This window comes from Petaurus breviceps, unplaced genomic scaffold (genome assembly GCF_028583685.1).
Source record: "Petaurus breviceps papuanus isolate PSGF00001 unplaced genomic scaffold, PetGlider_PUasm1.0 90769, whole genome shotgun sequence".
Classification (NCBI taxonomy): domain Eukaryota; kingdom Metazoa; phylum Chordata; class Mammalia; order Diprotodontia; family Petauridae; genus Petaurus; species Petaurus breviceps.
Genome location: NW_027187341.1, coordinates 7,546,910 through 7,559,247, shown reverse-complemented (window position 1 = coordinate 7,559,247; position 12,338 = coordinate 7,546,910).

Below are 12,338 nucleotides of genomic sequence, written 5' to 3'. Positions count from 1 at the left end.
TCTCTCTCTCTCTCTCTCTCTCTCTCTCTCTCTCTCTCTGTGTCTCTCTCTCCGTCTCTCATCTATTTACTTATCTATCATCTCACTACGCGTTATCTCATTCTACTCCATTAGATCATGGACCAGCTTACACAAATCTTTCTAGCTTCCCTTGAAATTATCCCTTTCATTATCTATTACCACACAGATGTATGCATATACATATAACATGTGTGTACCAATACCTTTCTATCCTTCAATATTTGTCCATTTCTTCAAATAATGAAAACTTCTTTATTTTCCTTGAAACCCTATATTTCCAATTTCCTGTTTTTTTTTTTTTATTTTATCTTTTTTTTCAGATATAGGCCTGGTAAGAGGAGTACTGGTTTCAAGTGTATGTAAAATTTAGTAACTTTTTAGATATGGTTTCAAATTGCTTTCCAGAAATGATTGGACTACTTTGCTCCACCAACAGCACATAAATTAATTTGTTTTCCTATAGCACCTCCAACATTTTTCCAGTGTTTGACCACTTATCTCATTAGTTTTGCACCTTTTTTACATGAGTTCAACCAAGAAATTTCAATAAAAATCTTCTTATTTCAACAATTTAAAAGCTTGTTGAATAACTATTGCTACACAATCTCAGGTTGGATACTAATTTGCTACATGTGAAATATTTTCTTTAATAGATCTTAATATCATTTCATTTTCCATAGCATTTATTCTACACTTCTATAAGTTTGCAGAAAATTTCCTACCCCTGACTCATCTTTTTTTTTCTCATCTTTCATGTAGAAGACGAGCACTATGTTAACTGATTTCCTTCAACTTTCCTGTTAATTTTTCAATGTCTAAACACATATTATCTCTCTTCCTTCATGTCTCACAGGAAAAGAAATCTGTTTTCCTTACCAAGACCAATAATTCTACTTCTTCATTTTATTCTATTCCCTTCTGCCTTTTCCAAGACCTGACTCATTCAATCCCTCTCATTGCACTGTAGTGGATCACTTCTCATCATTTATCTTGTTTTATTGTTGTTTCCCATTAAATCTTATGGATAGAATTCTGACATTAAATGATTCATTTAAAATTATTATTACTACTTTTTCATAACATGGTATGAATGCCAGACACTTATCCGGACCACTTGTCATCAACTGGACTTTTTCCATTTCATGCTGAAATTATGTTAAAGATGGTGACCAGGTAGATATGTTTTAATTCTATGCTACTTGTTATGTATCATGTAGCCAACGTTCCTTTCATGTCATCTGACTTTTGTGATCTCTGGCCCGAACAAATTAGATAGTTCTGTACTGCTACAGACTTTCTTATAGGTACAGGACAAGATTTAGAAACAGAATATATTAATTTAGTTTCTATTAAATGTAAATGCTTGAGACATTCTCAGTGAAGTATCATTCTATTTTTCTAGTCATTTTGAAACCAAATGTGATTTAGAGCTTTTCCTAATCTTCAGTTAATTCTCTGTCCACCATACCATATTATATCTCTATTGATGAAAATAGAAAAAAAAACTCCAAAATATTAAATGTTATTTTTAAGAAAAGTGAACTTTTTGGCTTAATTATTTTGTGAATATTGATACTATATAGCTCTGTGAAGAGAGTCATATGAGTTCTACATCTAGTATTTATCTCCTTAATCTTGACAAACACCAGATTTGCCTCAGTCTTATGAAATGAACTCATTATTATATTTTCTAATGAGTCAAAAAAGCATTTTGTAGTAGTCCACATTTTTTCTTTAAGTTTTTGAAATATATATAAGAAATTGATGGTTAAATACTGTCATGAAGACATTCATATTTTGTGACTGGGATAAAATAGCTAAATTGGCACACTAATGCACCGTTGGTGGAATTGTGAACTTATCCGTCCATTCTGGAGAACAATTTAGAACCACTCCCAAAGGACTTTAAAAATGTGTATACTCTTTGACCCAGAAATACCACTACTAGGTCTGTATCAAAGAGATCAAAGAAAAGGAGAAGAAAAGCATCTATTTGTACAATAATACTTATACCCATTCTTTTTGTGGTGGCAAAAAATATTGAAATTGAGAGTATATCCATCAAATTGGGAATGACTAACCAATATATGATATTGATATGATGGAATATTACTTTGGTATGAGAAATAATGAGCAGGAATATTTTCAGAGAAACCTGTTATGACTAATATGAATTGATACAAAGTGAAGTAAGAAGTTTGTACATAGAAATAATAATATTATATAATCACCACCTATGAATAATTTACCTATTCTGATCAACACAGGGATCCAATACAATTTTAAAGAACTTATGATGAAAAATACTACCCACCTTTAAAGAAAGGAATAACAGAGTATGGGTTCAAATTGAGGCATTTTTTATACTTTGTTTTTCTTGTTTTTTCTTTTTTTTTCTATTTTGCATCATGGCTAACATGAAAATTGTTCTACATGATTTCATATATATGATGGATATTACATTTCTTTCCTTCTCAACGGTTGAGGGATGGTTAAGATGAAGGAAGAAATTTTGGAAATCAAATTTAAAAAGAGGGAATGTAAAAAATAAATAATATTTAAAAATTTTTTAAAGTTGAAAAAATAATAAAGACCTTAACTGTACTATGTTGACACATGACTTCAATTCTAGGATTGAGATAACACAATAATAGCATTATAGTAATTTAGGAACATGTTATAACAAATTTCAATATAACATTTCTTGAAACAAGAAGTTATTTCTAGAATATCTATCAAGAACCCCTTCTTCTTATACCACAAAGTGTGAATTAAGGCCCTTATCCCCTCCCACCAAAACACTGAAAGTAGGTCACTAATTTTTAGTGTTGCCATATCCCTTCCTGACCATTATTACATCATGGGACAAGCCCTATAACTACCCCTGAGATTCTTTTTCTACTTGTCTTACCAGAATCTTGTGGCTCTTCTAATTGTATCCTTGTATTCTCTTGTGCCTGAACTTCTGCTTTATATTTCCCAGAATGATGTATTCATATAAATTTCTTTTGTAAAAAATATTTTATTAGTTTTACAATAACAATATTTCTTTATGACCTTCCCTTTTTCCTTCCAAGAAATCCATCCCTTATAATAATGCTATAAAATAAAATAGTGAAAAATTAGCAAAATCAATCAAAATATTCAAAAGGGTCAAAAGACATTGAATGATGCACAGACATGGACCTTCTGCTTCTTCAAAGGAGTGAGTTAGGAATGTCTTCCCATATTCCCTCTTTGGGGCCCTTCTTCTTTGTGATTTTACAGCATTCATTTTTTTAATATTTTGTGGAAATTATTATTTCTTTTGACATTGTTATACTGATTTTGGACATTATTATCTTATCTATGCTTATTTAATGCCTCATTAGTTTTTGTATAATTTTTCAAGCTTCTCCATAATCATCATATTTGTTTCTTACAGCACAACAATATTCCATTATATTCACATACCAAATTTTATTTCTCCATATCACCTACTTGTTATTTCCCAAACCATGCAACTATGGGTATACACACTCTGCTTCTAGTTCCCTTTTATGCCTTGACTTCTAACATTAGTATATGGGCTTTTTGAGGTTGGGGCCTGTATTACTTGCCCAAATTTTTATCCTGGGTTCTTAGTAAAGTTTCTGTCACATAGGCCTCTTAATGATTCTTTATCATTCATTAATTCATTGAAATTTTAAATAATTTGAAAACTATAAAATTGTATGTCATATAAATGTTTTTTTTTCCATTTTTCAAATGCTTTATTAACTTCTGATTTACATCATTCATTTCCACCAGATTTTGAGTTCCAAATTTTCTCCATTTTTCCCCTACCCACCGCCCCAAAATAGCAGTCCAACAGGATATTCCCTCCTCCAATCTGCTCTCTCCCGTATTTTCTCCCATACCCCTTTCAACTTCTCCAGTATGGCACGGTCAATTTCTATGTCCAAATTCCTGTATATCTTATTTCCCAATTATATATAAAATAGTATTAATAATATATATATATATATATATATGTATATAAACATTTGATTTTAAAACTTTGAATTACAGATTCATTCCCTTCCTCCTTTGTCAACAACACTTACTGGAAAGATAAGCAGTTCAGTATAGTTTGTATGTGTGTAGCTAATGCAAAACAATAACATAGTGGATATATTGTAAGAGACTGACTATATTTCCTTCCCTCCTATTCCACCTCCCAATTGTTCTGTTCTCTACTTCGATCCTGTCCCTTTTCAACAGTGTGTGCTTCCAAATTCCCTCCCCCCCCAGCCTGCCTTCCCTTGCGTCATCCCCCCTCTCATACCCTTCCTCCCTACTCTCCTATAGGGTGAGATATCCTATTTGTGTGTATTTCATTCCCTCCCCAAGCCAAATTCAATGAGAATAAGGTCGACACATTCCCTTTTGCCTTCCTATTCTTGCCCGCTATTGTAACCATTTTCCCTTGACTTTTATATATTATTTAGTTTACCCCATTCTGTCTCCCCCATTTCCTCTCATTATATTTCACTCTCACCTCTTAATTTAACCATTTAAATAACATCTCTTCTATTAAATTGGTCCTGTGATCTCTATCTATGTATACCTGCAAACATATATACACACATTCACATATGTATTCATATGCCCATATACCCTCATAATAGACATATATATATATATATATATATATATATATATATAATTCTATTCCCTTCAACTATTTTCATACTGAGAAAAGTTTCTTCAGTTTCATTTATTGTTTTTTCATTGAGGAATGTTAATAGTTCAACTTTTTTAACTTCCTTATGATTTCTTTTCCCTGGTTACCTTATCATGCTTCTCTTGCTTCTTGTATCTAAAAGCCAAATTTTTTATTCAACTCTGTTTTTTTTTTCATCAAGAATGCTTGAAAGTCCTCTATTCCACTGAATGACCATGTTTTCCCCTGAGACATGATACTCAGTTTTGCTGGGTAGGTGATTCTTGGTTTTAATCCCAGCTCCTTTGACCTCCAGAATATCATATTCCAAGCCCTTCAATCCCTCAGTGAAGAAGCTGCCAGATCCTGGGTTATACTGATTGTGTTTCCACAATATTCAAATTGTTTTTTTCCTGGTTGCTTGTAATATTCTCTCCTTAATCTGGGAATTCAGGAACTTGGCTAGAATATTCCTAGGAGTTTTGGGGGGGGGGAGATTTTTTTCAGGAGGTAATCAGTGGATACTTTCAACCTCTCTTTTGCCCTCTGGTTCTAAAACATCAGGGCAGTTTTGTTTGAGAACTTCCTGGAGGATGATTTCTATATTCTTACTTTGATCATGGCTTTCAGGTAGTCCAATAATTTTTAAATTACCTCTGCTAGATCTATTTTGCCTGTCAATTGTTTTTCCCGTGAGATATTTCACATTGCCTTTTATTCTTTCATTTGTTTGCATCTGTTTCGCAGCATCTTGATTTCTCATAAAGTCATTAGCTTCCATTTGCTCCAATCTAATTTTGAAGCAATGATTGTCCTCAGTGAGCTTTTGAAATTCTTTTTTCATGTGGCAAAATTGTCTTTTTAAGGCATTCTTCTCCTCATTGCCTTTTGGTGCCTCTTTTGCCATATGAGTTAGTCTATTTTTTAAGCTGTGATTTTCCTCAGTCAGGCTGTTGAATCTCATTTCATAATTTCCTTGCATCATTCTCATTTCTCTTCCCAATTTTTCATCCACTTCCCTCATCTGTTTCTTAAGGTCCTCTAGGGCCTGTAATCAGCTTGTATTTTCCTTTGAAGCTTTTGGTGCAGGAGTTCTGACTTCACTGTCTTCCTCCTGTTTCATGCTTTGATCCTTTTCCCCCCCAAAATAGGAGTCTAATGGTGTAATCTTCTCTTTGTTTTGTTTCCTTTGCCTGGTCATGTTGCCCCTCAGGCACTTGACTCCTGGGCTTTTTGCAACAGTAGGACTCTGCCACCAGACAGGGGAGCTTTTGTCCCAAACCCTGGGGTTTTCTCAGCTGCAGGAGGTATTAGATGGATGCCCTCTCTGAGGCCTCCACATGCTCTGGCAATCTGGACATATACCCAAGGACCTCTACCCTAGACTGCAATCCAAATCCAAGCAGGTTAAAGCAAGAGCGATTACCCCTCACACTAGTCATTTCATCCCCCTACACTCTGTAGGCCAGGAGCTGAAGATGCCACGTGGCACTGGCTGGCTATGTGGGGCACCTCAGTGGCTTCTCACCCTGGGTGCAAAAGCCAACACATTCCCACTTACTGGGTCCCAAAGTACAGACTGCACTGACCTCTCACTTTGTCTTTCATATCTATGTGTTGATAATTCTGGAAATGGCCACAGCAGCTGCTGATCTGTAGTCTCTCTGGCTAGTGGCTGGTCTGACCTGCCCTGGGGCTAAAACTTCCTGCTCACAGGAGCCTGGGCTCAGCTCGCAAAGCAATGCAATGGCCAATTCCTGCTGGCCTGCCAGACTGTCCTCAGTGGGTGGATGCCTTCTCTTTGTCATTTTGTGGATTCTGTAGTTCCAAACTTTGTTCAGATTCCCCTTTTTACATTGATTGGGGAAGGTGGAAGCCAGAGCCTATTGCAGGTCCTGCTTGTACTCCACCATCTTGACTCCTGTCATATAAAATTTTATTACCAAGAAGTGTGCAGCATGAAAATGTTGCTAGATATGTTACATCCATTAATTTGAAGACTTTAGGAATAAGGTGTAGAAGACAATTCCATTTGGTTCAATAGAGTGGCTATTAGGAACAGACTAGCAAAGCTTATTAAAAAAAAATACATTATTGTCATCCAAATATGAATACCTCATTCAAAACATGGCAATTTTTAAAACTAGTTACTGATTGTAATGGTAATGTAATTTGAATTTGAAGACCCCTTTTTGTATTGGCAAGTAAGCAAGTACTTAGCAGTTAGTTATTAATTAAACCTCTGTGAAAGAAACAGAAGTTATGGACCCCTCTCCCTGATGTAACAGGAAGGGGTTGGCTGAAACAGGAAGTAGCTAATGCTGTCTATATTTAAGGAAAATCCCCAGGAAGGGACAGTCAGAATTTTTGGGGACCAGCATCTGGAGGTAGAGCAGCTACAGAAGAAAAATGAGAAATGAGAACTGAGTCAGAATTTCCTGAGAATTTGTGGTGGTGGAGCTTTTTCCAAAGAGGTATCCAGGAGGCTGAAGAGGAGCCCAGTATCCCCCTCCCACCCAAGCTGCATAAGGTGATTCTGATTTCTTGAATGAGGTGCAGAACACTGAGGAAACATGACCTTGATGCTAAGATTTTGTTTGTCGCTTGACAAACCTTGAATTCCCAGGAACGAAAATTGTGAAGGCTTTGAGATGGACTGGACGCTGTGAACTTCAGTGTGGAGCAGGACTTGGAGAGCTGAACAAGCAACTGGAGGCCGTCTGCCTCAAAATCCAGGTGACTGTGGATTCAGGTAGGAGCTGGTACCATGGAAGGGGATCCAGGGAATCTGAGAGACCACCCAGTGTCTAACTGAAAGAAGATGTTACTTGGATACTGTATACTAATTAAGGAATTGTAAATTTACTAGTGACCTAGGTCTGGAGGGTCTATGTATTTTCTAATGATTGTCCTTAGTAATTGATTGCTGAATAAGTGACTGATTGAGTTAACTTAATGTGCAGCATGAATGGAAGACTTTTACTATTGTACTTTGAGATGGTTGTTCTTTGTTCAAAACTTTGTGGCCACTAAGGCGGAAACTGTGTGGCCATTTTAATGATAAGCTGTTACAAATACTATATTGTGATTTTCTGTGATAAGTTGTAATATTGCAAATGCTGAACCTTGATTTTCTATGAATGTTTTGCTTTGATTTGTTATGGAATAGAGTGTTTGCTATACTGTGTAATCAGAATCTTTAAAAATGCTGTTCACAGTAGCATTTTTTTTCTGGAAAGCTGCTCCTGCATGACATTACACTGATGCATAGTTTTGCTTTAAAAAAAATAAAAGCACTTGAAATTCTTTAATTTTATTAGAAATTCTGCTGCCATCCAGATAATAAAATAAGTGTCTCCTTATCTGTCCAATCCTTATGAAAAGCATTGCACATTATTTCAGTGCGCTAGAGCACATGGAGAAGAGGGAAGCACTGGTCTCTCAGAATTATATCGTGAATTATTATCTGAGGGTCTACTAATATTTTGTCTAAAAAGAACCAAACAAACTAAACTAAACAAACAAACAAAAATTCCAAATCTTTTAACTTACTAGAGGTATTTTCAAATGAAGTGATCCTTAAGTGAAATGAATTTTATAAATCATTATCGAGTCATTTCTTTAAATTACTTGATTTTAAAAAAAAAGGAAAATTTTGTATTTTCAGAGGTTGGACTTTCTCTATCACATTCCTTACATCTATCTCCTTCCCACTCATATGAAAATAATAGTGTTCAGCATATTATCACCTTTTACTGGTATTATTGCAAAATCCTATTAATTAAACTCCCTGTATATAATCTCTTTAACACATAATTCATTTTCACAAATAGCCCATGCTACCCCACTCATCAAGGAATTTCAGTAACTCCATATTAACACCTCTAGAATAATATCACATATTTATTTTGCTGTTGCCACTCTTCCCCTTTATTCATCCTTTGGTTCCACAGTGACTACTTTTTTTGCCTTCATATAATATATATTTTATCTTTAGTCAAAGTGACATATAATGTTCCCCATACATAATCTGTATACATAATCATCTCCTTTCTTGATGTCTGATAATAGGCTACGCCCATCCTGGAATGCACTCTCTCCTCATCTCTGCCTCTGTCCCCCATAAAAATTTCAGTCAAAAGTCGCTTACATCAAGAGATCTTCCTTGATATAGGTGTCTGTGTTCTTTGAAATTTCCTTTTACTACTTTGACATTTAATTGATGTTTCCTTATCTATAATTTTTTGTCTCCTTCTAAAAGAATAGACATTTCTTAATCATCTTTTATGTTTGTATCCCAGTACTTTTCCCAGTATACTATCTTCAACATAATATATGCTTAATAAAGGTCTTGTTGAATTGAATTCATAACCAAAAAGTTTAATTGCAGTCAACAAACATTTATTGAGCAATTAAATTCTGCCAGGCACTATGCTAAATGCTAGAGACACAAAGAAAGGCAAAAAACACAGTCCATGTGCTCAAAGAACTAACATTCTAATAAAGAGTAAAGCCTAGCACAAGCAGCTTTCCAAATGACTGCTGCTGTGAACAGCTTTAAGATTCTTATTACATAGTATAGAGAACTCTCTATTTATTCAGTAATACACTAAGAAGAAACATTCACAGAAACCAAAGTACAGCATTCACAATGTTATAATATAACAACTTATCACTAAAATGGCCACATAGTTTTAAACAAAAGATATTCAGTAATTTCTTAATGCAGTCATCCTTAAGGAACAAGCTTCCTTAAGAGACACAAAGTACAAAAGTCAAAGTTCTCCACTCCTAGGTCACATTGTCTTAATCTCTCACTCAAAAAGTCTTATTTCTTCTTAATTGGATATTAGTTTCCAACCATCCTTAACTCAGTCATCCTTAAGAGGTAAAAGGTACAGAGTACAAAGTTCTCCCACCGCTACACCACAGTAAATCATGATGTTCTCAGTCAGCATTATGTACCCAAGGTGAGATCTTTTCATCTTGACTTGAGACTGACTCCAAGATTCCATGGTTCCTCTTCCATGGGTCCAGCCCCTGCTGAATCTACCCAACTGTCACCTGGATTCAAAGGTAGGCAGCATTCAGCACCTTATTCAGGTCCTCATCCAGTTCCCATTCCAGACTGAAATTTACAGTGTCCAGTCTACCTAAAGTCCTTCACAATTTCTGTTCCTGGCAAGACAAAATAACACTCATAAACATTGTTGGCACCATCACCAATTCACTTTTTGCCTGTGAAATCAACATAGAGTGACAGCCCAAGTCTGAGAATTCAAGAGGAATGATTAGCATAGTCCCAGGACCTCTGAAACCCCCCTCCAAGACTTAGAACACACCAATGGAGTGCTGGGATACCACAAGTTTTCTCCTTTTCAACTCTACCACAAAGGTTTCTTTCTCAGTTCTGCTCTCTCCCAGCTTGCACTCATATTTTTATCTGGTCATTAGCTCCTCCATTATCCTGTCTTTGGCAAGTCCTTCCCACTGTGGATTTCACATGTTCTGTTTCTTAACAAAGATTTGATGTAATCGTGGGCAAAGCTCAAAAGAAACTTGAATTGAAACAAAGTGCTGAAATTTAAATAGCTGAAACAAGGCACTAAGTATATCTTTGCTTGCCATTACATAAAGCAAACGACAGCAATAAAATTATGTACATACAAGTGACATATAAGACTCCTTGCTCTTGTTTTAGTTGAGTCTTGAGGGAAGCCAGAAAATTAGTTAAGTGAACTTTATGAAGCATAATTGACAGAAATAAACATGTAAAGGAAAGTTAAGTCTGTCAGCAGGATTTATAATCTGTAGGAAAGTAGGGGAAAAGAATTTCTAAAAAAGAAAAAAGAAAAGAAAGAAAAGATAGGGAAAGAAAAGAGGAGATCTGTGGTTCACTGAAATAACAAAGGTGGTTATATTAGCATTTCAAAGATATTTTCCTGGTTTACATATTTTATGCATTTTTGAACATATAGCTAGGTGTCAATTAGTGTGAATAATGAACCGCTTGAAGAAGTCACATGGATTCAAATTAGTACTATTTGATGTCATAAAACTGTAAAATATGGTAACCGATTCCAATCCAATGGAAATACGTAGAGTTAAGTGGAATAATTTGAGCTCTTCATGGAGATTCATTGTTTGTACTAATTGGGACCTAACTGTATTAACTGGAAAAGAACACCCATTCCACAAGACTCACATTCAGGTTCACGTTGTTTCATTAACCAGCAATTTTAATGTCCATTTAATTAGCAATGAATCTATCTACCTATCATCCATCCCACAGATCTTGACCTTATCAGTAGACATATTAGTTATTAGAAATATTTTTAAATGCCTAGCTAAAATTAAGTGGTGCCATTTTTTCTCTGATCTATTATTCTAATAATTACATTCTTTTTAAGTTTGATAATGATATCATTTTAAGTGAATTTATGCCAGCTCCTATATATTACTTCCCTCTGTTAGGGGTTGCAAATTATTTAATAATAACTAATAGATATTTACTACAGGTTCACAACATGTTCACTTAGAACTCTTTTTAACCCTGAAAAGTCAGGGCAACATTTATCCTTCATTTTCTATCTTTTAGGATCCTTCTCATTCTCAACAGTTTCACAAACTACTAACAGTGAAGAGTATTGAATTTTGAATCAGAAGACCTAGGTTCAATTTTGGGTTCTGCCACAAAAGTTGTGAGACCTAGAGGAAGACATTTAATTTCTTTTATTATAATGTTTCTTCATCTACAAAATGTGAATGACATGTGTAGTACCCACTTAAATCAGATATTATTTCTGTCAGGAAACACATTCACATAGTCAGCACCATCATATTGTTATATACTGCAATGTTTTCTGACTTTATGACTCAACTGAAGCTGTTTTCTCCAAACTTATCAATAAGATCTTTAGACAACCAAATGATTCTCTTAATTCCTAGTCCTTTTGACAATTCTGTTGCATTTTGTTTTGCTTAGGCACCATTTCTTCCAGAATATCCTTTTCTCTGAATTTTATGAAGCTGTGTTCTCTTACTTCTTCTCCTTCCAATTTGCCCATTCCTTCTCATACTCCTTTTTCTGAATCATCAAGCCCCTAACTTTTTCTGAATCCTTAATCCTAATCCTTAGGCACTCCTCTCTCTCCACATTGTCTACATGTTGACCACATAAATTCTCATGGTTTTAATTACCAAAGAAAATGACTTTTACAACTCCATAAACAATGCTATTCTTTTTCTTTTCTCAAGAAACCCAATCCCATATAACCACCTGTGTACTGGACACTTTGAACTAGATAGTTCATCAGCATCTCAAACTTAATATGTCTCAAGACAGATCTTATTTCCTTTCAATTTAAAAATATCCTTCATCCATATCCCCCTATTTCTTTGAAATATACCACCAATATATACCAGCATCCTTCAGCTCATTAAGGTTTGTGAGTCATATGCCAGTTTTATGCCAGGTAGTGGATTGAGCCCTTGCCTTGGAGTCAGGAGCACCTGGGTTCAAATCTGACCTCAGACACTTAGCTGTATAACCAAGGGTAAGTCACTTAACTTCTGTTTCCCTCAGTTTTCTCATCTGTAAAATAGGAATAAAAATATCACCCTTTATAAGGAC